We start from the raw sequence: 12892 nt of genomic DNA on the forward strand, positions 1-12892 counted from the left end.
AGGCTTGGACTCGGGAACCCTGCTTACTTTCGCTGAGCCCAGGTAGCGGTTAAGTCCATATCCTTCCTTATGGACATGGGGGCTACCTACTCTGTTTTGCCTTCCTTCAGTGGCCCCAGCCATCCTCCCGCTGTCACGGTCATGGGAATTGATGGCACTCCCTCCACCTACCGCCAGACTCCTCCTCTGTCTTGCTGCCTGGATGGCTCCCTCTTCTCACACTCATTTCTTACCATTCCTTTGTGCCCAGTCCCCTTGTTAGGACGACACCTCCTCTCCAAGCTAGGGACCTCAGTGCACTTCCGGCCCAACCCCTCCCCGCACCTTGCGTTCTTCTTTCCCCTCCTCTTGCCTGATAAACCCCGCCGGGCTGACCCCCACTCCCGTTTCCAGTACCCATTAACCCTAAGGTGTGGGACACCTCCATCCCCATCATTGCCCAGCACCATACTCCAGTCTGCATCTGGCTGAAGGATCCCTCCAAGTTTCCCTCTAGACCCCAGTTCCCTACCTCCCTTGAACACTGACAGGGACTAAAACCCATCATCACGCGCCTGTTCCAGCAGCACATTCTAGTCTCTGCCAACTCACCATGCAATACTCCTATCCTGCCTGTATGGAAAAGCTCCGCAGGCTACCGCCTCATGCAGGATCTACGCCTCATCAATGAGGTAGTAGTCCCCACCTTTCCAGTTGTTCCTAACCCATATACACTTCTCTCACGCACTCCCTCTCACACATTCCCCCTGATACCACTCATTTTACTGTCCTTGACCTAAAGGATGCCTTCTTCACTATTCCCCTACACCCCGACTGTCACTTTGTTTGTCTTTACGTGGGAAGATCCAGACACTCATATTTCTTCCCAGCTGACTTGGACTGTTCTGCCTCAGGGTTCCGAGATAGCCCCCATTTTTTCGGACAGGCACTGACACAGGATGTTAGCCTCTGTCCCCTCACTCACAGCACACTATTGCAATATGTAGATGACTCATTGCTATGTAGTCCCTCCTGGGAGAACTCCCTTGCAGATACTGCTACACTTTTAAATTTTCTTGGCAACCGAGGTTATCAGGTTACCCCAGCCAAGGCTGAGCTTTGCACCCCTTCTGTCACCTACCTAGGCATACTCCTCACACCCACTACGAAAAGCCTCACGGCGGATAGAATAAGCCTTATTGAAACTCTTCAGCCTCCCCAGGATGCGGAAGAGATCTCGTCCTTCCTGGGACTGGTAGGGTATTTCAGGCATTGGATTTCCAACTTCAGGGTCCTAGCCAAGCCCCTCTACCAGGCTGCCAAGGAAGCGCCCACCGGACCGCTGTCCGACCCGTCATTGGTTGCCAACTCTTTCAAGAAGCTTCAGGACTGTCTCCTTTCTGCCCCCGTTCTCTCTCTCTCCCCAACCCCCTTCAGCCTTTTCATCTATTCACCGAGCGTCAAAAGGTAGCTACTGGCCTCCTAGCCCAGCCGGTTGGATCCACATACCAGGCTGTGGCCTATCTCTCCAAGCAGTTAGACCCCACAGTCCAGGGCTGGCAACCTTGTCTGTGAGCCCTGGCAGCTGCCACAGAACTTACCAAGGAGGCCCTCAAGCTCACCCTAGGACATCCTCTTACTGTCTACTCTTCTCACTGACTGTCAGATCTCATCACACACAAGTGTCTCAGCCACCTCACCCCATCCTGGCTTCAACAGTTCCACCTGCTATTCATCGAAAATCCTCACATCACCCTCACTTCCTCACCTCCTCTAAACCCTGCTACCCTCTTGCCCACTCCAGGGTGTGATTCCGCCCCCGCACATTCCTGCCCGGAGGTTCTCACCACCTTGCTGCCCGCCTGCCTCGGTCTTTCCGAACAGCCATTAGAACACCCGGACCGTACCCTGTTCATGGATGGGAGTTCTGTCTTAACCCCCAATGGCCGCCGGCAAGTGGCATACGCTGTCGTAACAGCAACCCAGACGGTCGAAACCAGGCCCTTGCCTTTAGGCACCACCACCCAGAAGGCTGAACTCACTGCCCTTACTCGTGCCTTACTTCTCTCCGAAGGGCAGAGGGTTAATATCTACACAGACCCCAAATATGCCTACCTTATTGCACACACCCACTCCCTTCTCTGGCAAGAGCGTGGGTTCCTTAGCACCAAAGGGACGCCAGTAGTCAATGGACCACATATAAAGAGGTTGCTTGATGCTCTCCAGGCCCCCAAGGAGGTAGCCATCATCCACTGTAAAAGCCACCAGCATTCTAAGGACCCTGTGTCGCAGGGTAACAACCTAGCTGATCCCACTGCACGGGCCACCACCCTCACTTCCTCCCCTACCCCAGCGCCTTTACTTTCTTTCCCCCACATATTCCCCCGACTACTCTCCCCAGGAACTTCAAACCCTGATGGCCCATCCCAGTGCTACCCAGAGCGAGGATGGGTGGGTGTTCATTGACAGCCGAGTAGCACTCCCTCAGACTCAGGAGGTGCATATATTGACCGACATACACCGCTCTCTCCACATAGGGCCTAAGGCTATGTATAACTTCCTGGAACCCACCCTTCACCTCCCCTCACTGCAGGCCCAAATTAGAAAGGTACATCAGCAATGTGCCACCTGTTCAGCTGCTAACCCCCAAGGCAGGCTCAGGCACCCAGGGCCCATTCATCAGCTAAGGGGTCACCAGCCAAGGGAAGATTGGCAACTTGATTTTACCCACATGTCCTGCCATAAAAAATTTCACTACCTGCTGATCCTGGTTGACACCTTTTCAGGATGGATCGAGGCTTTCCCCACCACCCGGGAAACTGCAGAGGTCGGGGCAACCACTCTCCTAGAGCACATCATCCCCAGGTTTGGTCTCCCCAGAACCATCCAATCGGACAATGGTCCGGCCTTCATTTCTAAACTCACCCAGCAGATGGCGGCCGCACTCCAGATTACCTGGAAGCTCCACATTCCCTACCATCCACAGTCATCTGGAAAGGTAGAAAGCGCAAATGGTCTCCTTAAACATGTGACCAAACTCAATCTAAAAACCTGCCTCTCGTGGGTGACTCTCCTTCCCTTGGCTCTCACTCGTCTTAGGGCAGCTCCACGGGCCCCCACAGGGCTCAGCCCTTTTGAGCTGCTGTACGGACACCCATTCCTCTTCCAGGAGCTGCCAGCCCTCTCCCCTCCCTTAGGCTCCTACCTCCCTTACTTAACCCTTCTTCGTGAGCTTCCGAGAAAACAAACAGACCGGTGTCTCCCTGCATCCGCTTCCCCAACCCTCGAGAATCCTGCCATCGTAGCACCTGGAGACCTGGTCCTGGTCAAGCAGCTGCAACCCCAAGCCTTATCTCCACGGTGGGAAGGATCATACACCGTAATCCTCACCACTCCCACCGCTGCCAAGCTTCTTGGTCTTTCCTCCTGGTATCACCTGTCCCAGCTGAAAAAGCCACCCACCCAACATGATTCCAATTGGACCACTCAGGTTGTTACCCCTACCAAGTTACGACTCACATGCACAGGTAACGACCCTCTGCCTAACCTTCCTTGGCCATCTAGTCCTCCCAGATCTAGGTAAGACTCCTGCCCAAACTACCCCTACCGATCCATTCCGATGGAGGTTCTACCTTACCGAGACCTGGACCAGGGAGATCGCATGAGCTCCCTCACTATAGCCACAGTAGACTGCCAGCCTCAAGGGTGCCAAAGCCAAGTAACCTTTAATATCTCCTCCTTCCAGAGTATGCCCCAGAAGTACCCCCCTCCATACCCAGTCATTTCTTTCACATATGATCAGACGAACGATGCCTGTCGATTCACTTGGGTTGAAACCAATGGAGGCTGCCCTTATCGCTACTGCAACATGCACAAGACCATTCTGGACACCAAAGAAATCCTCTGGCAGCAGCCCACTTCCTCTGTGCGACTGACTAGGAGTGACAAGTATGACAAGTCTACATTCTTCCTCACCATCCCTGACCCTTGGGACTTGAGGTGGGTGTTGGGGGTTGAGGCCTGCCTTTACCAAGGCGTCCATTACTCTTATCCCGTGGCCCGACTCAGGATCTTTAGGGCCCACATTAGGGTCGTAAGCAGCCTTGTCAGCCTGGCCTCTGACATCAAACAACAGGGGAAAGCCATCTCAGCTATAGCTGACCCAGGCAGCAATCCCCAGGGCAGCAGCAACCCTTTTTCCTGGCTAACCTTAGTCAGGGAAGGGGCTCAAGTAGTACAAACGGCCGAGGTACACAACATCTCTCATTGTTTCCTGTGTGCAGCCTTGAATAAGCCCCCACTGGTTGCGGTACCCTTACCCAGCCCTTTTAACTCCTCTAACCTAACCCCCTCCTTTCCCCTTTCCGGCCGAACCCTGGGAGAGGTCCCCTTGTTCCAAGACCCGCTTAGGCAACAACTCCCCTTTTGCTACTCCACCCCGAATGCTTCCTGGTGCAACCAGACCGGATCTGCACCTCCAAATCTAACCACCCCTCCAGGTGGGTATTTTTGGTGCAATTCCACCCTATCAAAAACCCTCCATGCTCCCAACACTACCCTATGCATTCCCATCTCCCTAGTCCCCAGCCTTACCCTGTACAGTGAGGCTGAGCTATCCTCCCTCCTGCCCTCTGCCCACCCCTGCCAGTCAAGGGCAGTATTCCTTCCATTGATGATCGGGGTCTCTTTAGCCTCATCCCTTGTAGCCTCCGGCCTAGGAACCAGAGCCCTAATTCATTCTGTCCAGGCTTCTCAGGACCTTTCAGCCCGATTACAGGTAGCAATCGAAGCTTCTGCAGAGTCCTTGGCTTCCCTCTAATGACAGATCACTTCAGTCGCCCAGGTGGCAGCCCAGAATCGGGCACTCAACCTCCTTACAGCCGATAAAGGCGGCACCAGCATGTTCCTCAATGAAGAATGTTGCTACTACATCAATGAGTCAGGACTAGTAGAAACCAATCTCCTCACTCTAGAAAGGATTCAGGAAGGGCTCCACCAGAAAAACCTCGGACCAGGGCCCTCACTTGGGTGGTGGCAATCGTCTACAGCCGGCTGGGTCCTACCCTTTCTAAGCCCCTTACTAATCATTAGATTCTTGCTACTCATAGCTCCCTGTGTCATCCGCTTTGTCCAGGACCGCATAAAGGAAGTCTTGCAGGTCACTGTCAATCAGATGCTACTCCACCCCTATACCTGAGTTCCAACCTCCGAAGAACCCCACAACGACCTATACCAGCAGGACGCAGCCAGATGAATACATCGCCCCTTTTTCTTATTAGAAAGAGGTCGGAATGTTAGGCAGGAATCTAGACCCAACATGGTGGTATCACCTGGCATGGCAGGTCCTTTGTTAGGACTTCCCACCCATCACTTCCTGCTAAGACTCTCAGCGCTCGAAAAAAGCCCGCGCCCGCCAAAAAACCCCCGCTCTGCGCAAATTCCTGGACACATCATTCCTCAGAAATCGAAATCTAACTTAGGAAACCGAAACCTACAGACCCCGCCTACCTTGTCCTATAAAAGACCCCTGATACCTGCCCCGCGCGACTTCCTTGGCCCTCCTCCTAGAGGGCCGGTGAACCTCGCCCGCGAGCCCAATAAAGGCTACCTCTGTTCTCATCTGCCTCGTGTCTTCTTGCTCGGCTCCCCATTACATTACAGAACCTATTTTTACAACTTCAAAAACCAGAAAAAGAACAAAGTAAACCCAAAGCTAGCAGAAGAAATAAAACAAGAACAGAGATAAACAAAATGGAAAATAGGAAAGCAACATGGAAAAATCAATGAAACTAAAAGGTTCTTCAAAAAGGAACAAAACTGATAAATCTCTAGCTAAACTAAGAAAAAAAAAGACTCAAATTACTGAAATCAGAAACGAAACTAAGGCATTGCTACCAGTTTTACAGAAATACAAAAGATTATAAGAGGATACTATGAACAACTGAATGCCAACAACTACATAACCTAGATGAGGAAAAACTGTTAGAAACACTAAACTTACTGAACCAGAATCAAAAACAAACAGAAAACCTGAAAATCCTACATTAGTAAGGAGATAGAATCAGTAATCAAAAACCTCCCAACAAAGAAAACCCCTGGACATGATGGCTTCAGTGGTAAACTCTACTTAACATCTGAAAAAGAACTAAAACCAAGCCTTCTCAAATTAAAACAAACAAACAAAAACAAAAACAAACAAACAAACAGAAGAGGAGGGAACACTTTCTGACTCATTCTGTGAGGCCAGCATTACCCTGATACCAAAGCCAGACAAAGACACTACAAGAAAACCACAAACCAACAAAGGATGGTAGAAACCAGGAAGGGGAAGGGCAATGTGTTAAAGGATGCAGAGAGAGAGAGATGAGTTAAAGGATGCAGAATTACAGCTAATGATAAAAGCTGGAGCAATAAGTTACTGTACTCTATAGTACTGTAGGATGACTATAATTAACAATAATATATAGTTTCAAACAGCTAGGAGGATACTGAATGTTCTTAACACAAAGAAGTGTTTGAGATGATAGATATGCTAATTACCCTGATACATTATATGTACTGTAACATTGCTATGTACTCCAAAAATATGTACAATGACTGTGTCAATTAAAATTATTTTTAGAAAAAGAAATGAGAGCAACCTAAAAAGAGAAAAAAAAACAAACTACAAACCAGTATCCATTATTAACAGTGATGTAAAAATTCTCAACAAAATGCTAGCAAACTGAATTCAGCAGCATACTAAAAGATTATATACCATGACCAAGTGGGATTTATCCTGAAATGCAAGGATGATTTTACATATGGAAATCAATCAAGGCAATACACCCCATTAACAGAATTCAGGAGGAAAAAATAAAACCCTACATGGTCATCTCAACTGATGGAGAAAAAGCATCTGACAAAATTCAATATCCTTTCATGATATAAACACTCAACAAACTAGGAAATGAAGGAAACTACTTCAACATAATAAAAGCCATATATGAGAAACTCACAGTGAACATCATACACAATGGTAAAGGACTAAAAGCTTTTCTTCTAAGATCAAATGGTAAGGGACTCAAAGCTTTTCCTCTAAGATCCACAACAAGGCAAGAATGCCTGATTTCATCACTTCTATTCAACATACTACTCGAAGTTCTACTCAGAGCAATTAGGAAAGGAAAAGAAACAAAAGACATCCAAATCGGAAAGAAAAAGTAAAATTATGTTCTTACAGATGATATGATCGTATATGCAGGGAACCCTAAAGATTCCAAGAAAAAAAAAAACCTGTTAGAACTAATAAATCAATTTAGCAAAGAAGAAGCAGGATACAAAGTCAACACAAAAACAAGTTACATTTTTACACACTAGAACATTTCTTGAAATAATTATTCCATTTACAATAGCATAAAAAAGAAACCTTAGGAATTAACCAAGACAGTGAAAGAGCTGTACAACAAAAACTACAAAACACTGCTGTGAGAAATTAAAGAATACATAATTAGAAAGACATTACACGTTCATCAATTGGAAAACTTAATATTGTTAAAATATCAATACTATCCAGAGACCTACAGATTCAATGCAGTTCCTTCTGAAATCCCAACGTTTTCTGCAGAAATAGAAAAATCCATTCTAAAATTCACATGGAATATTAAGGGACCCCGAATAGTCAGTTTTGAAAAAGAGGTACAAAGCTAGAAAACTCATACTTACTGATTTCAAGACTTACTACAAAGCTACATTGATCAAAATAGTGTAGTACTGGCATGAAAACAGACATACAGAACAATGAAATAAAGACTTCACAGGAAAAAAAAGGCATCTGACTTTATGGTCAAAGGATTTTTGGGAAGGGAGCCAAGACCAGGCTTACAGTCTGGGGCAGCTTCTCAATCCTGCTCAGCAGCTGCCTGGAAATTAACTCAGTGCCACTGGAAGGGGCACCCCGGGAGTGGTACTGGCCTTTCGGGCTTTGTGGGAGCTGGGTGAGGCCTGTTACTGTCGGCTTTCCCCCACTTCCCTGGTGACCTGTATGATGCTGTAGAGGCAGCCATAATCCCCTTGGGAACATAACTTCATTGGCATAAGAACCACACTTCCATCTCCCACAGCAGCCACAGCAAACCCCACCCAAGGAGAGTCTCAGCTTAGAAACGCCTAATCCAGCCCTCACCTGATGGTCTTTCTCTACCCACCCTGGTAGTCTAAGATAAAAGGATATAATCTCCTGGGAGCTCTATGGCCCCACCCACCACCTGAGAAACCCAAATACTTATCCTGGTGACCCGAGCGCAAGCTTGCATCCTCTTTATACTACCACAGCTGATTCTCTCTTGAAAGTGCCACCTCCTGGCTGGAGGCCAACCAACACAAAAACAGCACACTAAATGAAACTATAACCAAAGACCCTCACAGAGTCCACTTCACTCCTCTGCTATCTCCCCAAGGAAGAAGAGAAATCTAAAAGTTTGGAAAACATATTGAGGGAATAATTAAGGAAAACTTTCCTGACGTTGCTAGAGATCTAGACATACAAATAAAGCAAGCTCAAAGAACACCTGGAAATTCATTGCAAAAAGACCATCACCTACGCACATAGTCATCAGGTTATCTAAAGTCAAGACAAAGTAAAGAATCTTAAGAGCTGCCAGGCAAAAGAATCAGGTAACCTAAAAAGGAAAACCCATCAGATTAACAGCAGATTTCTCAGCAAAAACCCTACAAACTAGAAGGAATGTGGGTCCTATCTTTAGCCTCCTTAAACAAAACAATTACCAGCCAAGAATTTGTATCCAGTAAGAGTAAGGTTCATAAATAAAGGAAACATAGAGTCTTTTTTAGACAAACAAATGTTGAGAGAATTCACTACTACCAAGCCAGCAAGAACTGCTAAAAGGAGCTCTAAATCTTGAAACAAAACCTTAAATAGACCAAAATAGAACCTCCTTAAGGCATAAATCTTACAGGACCTGTAAAACAGTAACATTAAAAAAAACAAAACAAAACAAAAACAAGTTATTCAGCCAACAACTAGCACAATGAATAGAACAGTACATTGCTTCTCAGTACTAACGCTGAATGTAAATGGCATAAATGCTCCACTTAAATGATACAGAATGGCAGAATGGACAAGAATTCACCAACCAAGTATCCGCCGCCTTTAAGAAACTCATCTGACACATAAAAGACTCAAACAAACTTAAGGTAAAGTGGTGGAAAAAGATAATCTATGCCAAAGATGGCCGAATAGGAATAGCTCCAGTCTGCAGCTCCCAGCATGAGCGACACAGAAGACAGGTGACTTCTGCATTTCCAACTGAGGTACCACGCCAATCTCACTAGGGCTTGTCAGACAGTGGGTGCAGCCCACGGAGCAGGGCAGGGCATCGCCTCACCCGGGAAGTGCAAAGGGTTGGGGAATTCCCTTTCCTAGCAAAGGGACGCCATGACAGATGGTACCTGGAAATTGAGGACACTCCCACCCTAACACTGCGCTTTTCCAATGGCCTTAGCAAATGGCACACCAGGATATTATTTCTCACACCTGGCTCAAAGGGTCCCATGGCCACGGAGCCTCGCTCACTGCTAGCACAGCAGTCTGAGATCAAACTGAAAGACTCAGTGAGGCTGGGGTAGGGGCATCCGCCATTTAGGAGGATTGACTAGGTAAACAAAGCAGCTGGGAAGCTTGAACTGGGTGGAGCCCATCACAGCTCAGCAAGGCCTGCCTGCCTCTGTAGACTCCACCTCTGGTAGCAGGGCATAGCTGAACAAACGGCAGCAGAAACTTCTGCAGACTTAAAAGTCCCTGACAGCTTTGAAGAGAGTAGTGGTTCTCCAAACATGGAGTCTGAGATCTGAGAAGGGACAGACTGCCTCCTCAAGTGGGTCCCTGACTCCCAAGTAGCCTAACTGGGAGACACCTCCCAGAAGGGGCTGGCTGACAAATCATACAGCTGGGTGCCCCTCTGAAAGAAACAAAGCCTCCGGATCAGGTAGTAACATCTGCCCTTCTGCAATATTTGCTGTTCTGCAGCCTCCACTGGTGATACCCTGGCTAACAGGGTCTGGAGTGGACCTACAGCAAACTCCAACAGACCTGCAACTGAGGGTCCTGACTGTTAGAAAGGAAAACTAACAAACAGGACATCCACATCAAAACCCCACCTGTATATCACCATCATCAAACAACAAAGGGAGATAAAACCACAAAGATGGGGAGAAACCAGAGAAGAAAAGCTGAAAATTCTAAAAATCAGAGTGTCTTTTCTCCTCCAAAGGAATGCAGCTCCTCACCAGCAACGGAACAAAGCTGGACGGAGAATGACTTTGATGAGTTGACAGAAGAAAGCTTTAGACGATCGTTAATAACGAACTTCTCCAAGCTACAGGAAGATGTTTGAACCCATCGCAAAGAAGTTAAAAAGCTTGAAAAAAGATTAGACAAATGGCTAACTAGAATAAACAGTGTAGACAAGTACTTAAATGACCTGATGGAGTGGAAAACCACGGCACGAGAACTACATGACGCATTCACAAGCTTCACAAGCTTCAGTAGCCAATTTGATCAAATGGAAGAAAGGGTATCAGTGACTGAAGATCAAATGAATGAAATGAAGCGAGAAGTTTAGAGAAAAAAAGAGTAAAAAGAAATGAACAAAGCCTCCAAGAAATATGGGACCATGTGAAAAGACCAAATCTACATCTGATTGGTGTAGCTGAAAGTGACAGGGAGAATAGAACCAAGTTGGAAAACACTCTTCAGGATACGATCCAGGACAACCTCCCCAACCTAGCAAGACAGGCCAACATTCAAATTCAGGAAATACACAGAACGCCACCAAGATACTCTTGGAGAAGAGCAACTCCAAGACACATAATTGTCAGATTCACCAAAGTTGAAATGGAGGAAAAAATGTTAAGGGCAGCCAGAGAGAAAAGTCGGGTTTTCCACAAAAGGAAGCCCACCAGACTAACAGCAGATCTCTCGGCAGAAACTCTACAGGCCAGAAAAGAGTGGGGGACAATATTCAACATTCTTAAAGAAAAGAATTTTCAACCCAGAATTCTATATCCAGCCAAACTAAGCTAAACAAGTGGAGAAGAAATAAACTCTTTACAGACAGACAAATGTAGAGGGATTTTGTCACCACCAGGTCTGCCTTACAAGAGCTCCTGAAGGAAGCACTAAACATGGAAAGGAACAACCAGTACCAGCCACTGCAAAAACATGCCAAATTGTAAAGACTATCCATGCTAAAAAGAAACTGCATCAACTAACAAGCAAAATATCCAGTTAACATCATAATGACAGGATCAAATTCACACATAACAATATTAACCTTAAATGTAAATGGGCTAAATGCTGCAATTAAAAGACACAGACTGGTAAACTGGATAAAGAGTCAAGACCCATCAGTTTGCTGTAATCAGGAGACCCATCTCATGTGCAGACACACACATAGGCTCAAAATACAGGGACGGAGGAAGATCTACCAAGCAAATGGAAAACAAAACAAAACAAAAAGCATGGGTTGCAATCCTAGTCTCTGATAAAACAGACTTTAAACCAACAAACATCAAAAGAGATAAAGAAGGCCATGACATAATAGTAAAGGGATCAATTCAACCAGAAGAGCTAACTATCCTAAATACATATGCACCCAATACAATAGCACCCAGATTCAAAAAGCAAGTCCTTAGAGACCTACAAAGAGATTAAGACTCCCACACAATAATAATGGGAGACTTTAACACTCCACTGTCTCCACTGTCAACATTAGACAAATCAACGAGACAGAAAGTTAACAAGGATATCCAGGAATTGAACTCAACTCTGCACCAAGCGGACCTAATAGACATCTACAGAACTCTCCACCCAAAATCAACAGAATATACATTTTCCTCTCACACTTATTCCAAAATGGATCACATAGTTGGAAGTAAAGCACTCCTCAGCAAATGTAAAAGAACAGAAATTATAACAAACTGTCTCTCAGATCACAGTGCAATCAAACCAGAACTCAGGATTAAGAAACTCACTCAAAACCGCACAACTACATGGAAACTGAACAACCTGCTCCTGAATGACTACTGGTTACATAACGAAATGAAGGCAGAAAGAAAGATGTTCTTTGAAACCAATGAGAACAAAGATACAACATACCAGAATCTCTGGGACACATTTAAAGCAGTGTGTAGAAGGAAATTTATAGCACTAAATGCCCACAAGAGAAAGCAGGAAATATCTAAAATTGACACCCAAACATCACAACCAAAAGAACTAGAGAAGCAAGAGCAAACACATTCAGAGGCTAGCAGAAGGCAAGAAATAACTAAGATCAGACCAGAACTGAAGGAAATACAGACACAAAAAACCCTTCAAAAAAATCAATGAATCCAGAAGCTGGTTTTGTGAAAAGATCAACAAAATGGATAGACCGCTAGCAAGACAAAAAAGAAAAGAGAAAAGAATCAAATAGATGTAATAAAAAATGATAAAGGAGATATCACCACCAATCCCATAGAAATACAAACTACCATCAGAGAATACTATAAACACCTGTACGCAAATAAACTAGAAAATCTAGAAGAAATGGATAAATTCCTGGACACATACATTCTCCCAAGACTAAACCAGGAAGTTGCTGAATCCCTGAATAGACCAATAATAGGCTCCGAAATTGAGGCAATAATTAACAGCCTACCAACCAAAAAAAGTCCAGGACCAGAAGGATTTACAGCCGAATTCTACCAGAGGTAGAAAAAGGAGCTGGTTCTATTACTTCTGAAACTATTCCTATCAATAAAAAAAGAGGGAATCCTCCCTAATTCATTTTATGAGGCCAGCATCATCCTGATATCAAAGCCTGGCAGAGACACAACAAAGAAAGAGAATTTTAGACCAATATCCCTGATGAAC

The 12892-nt window shown here is 45.7% G+C and overlaps 1 protein-coding gene across 4 annotated transcripts in view; it reads right to left on the reverse strand.

Annotated features, from left to right (window-relative positions):
• The window catches only part of C1GALT1 (core 1 synthase, glycoprotein-N-acetylgalactosamine 3-beta-galactosyltransferase 1), an 85965-nt gene that overhangs the window by 56822 nt on the left and 16251 nt on the right, over positions 1-12892 (reverse strand). The gene's annotated exons all lie outside the window — the stretch shown is intronic.

Source organism: Macaca fascicularis, chromosome 3, assembly GCF_037993035.2.
Source record: "Macaca fascicularis isolate 582-1 chromosome 3, T2T-MFA8v1.1".
NCBI classification, from domain to species: Eukaryota; Metazoa; Chordata; class Mammalia; order Primates; family Cercopithecidae; genus Macaca; species Macaca fascicularis.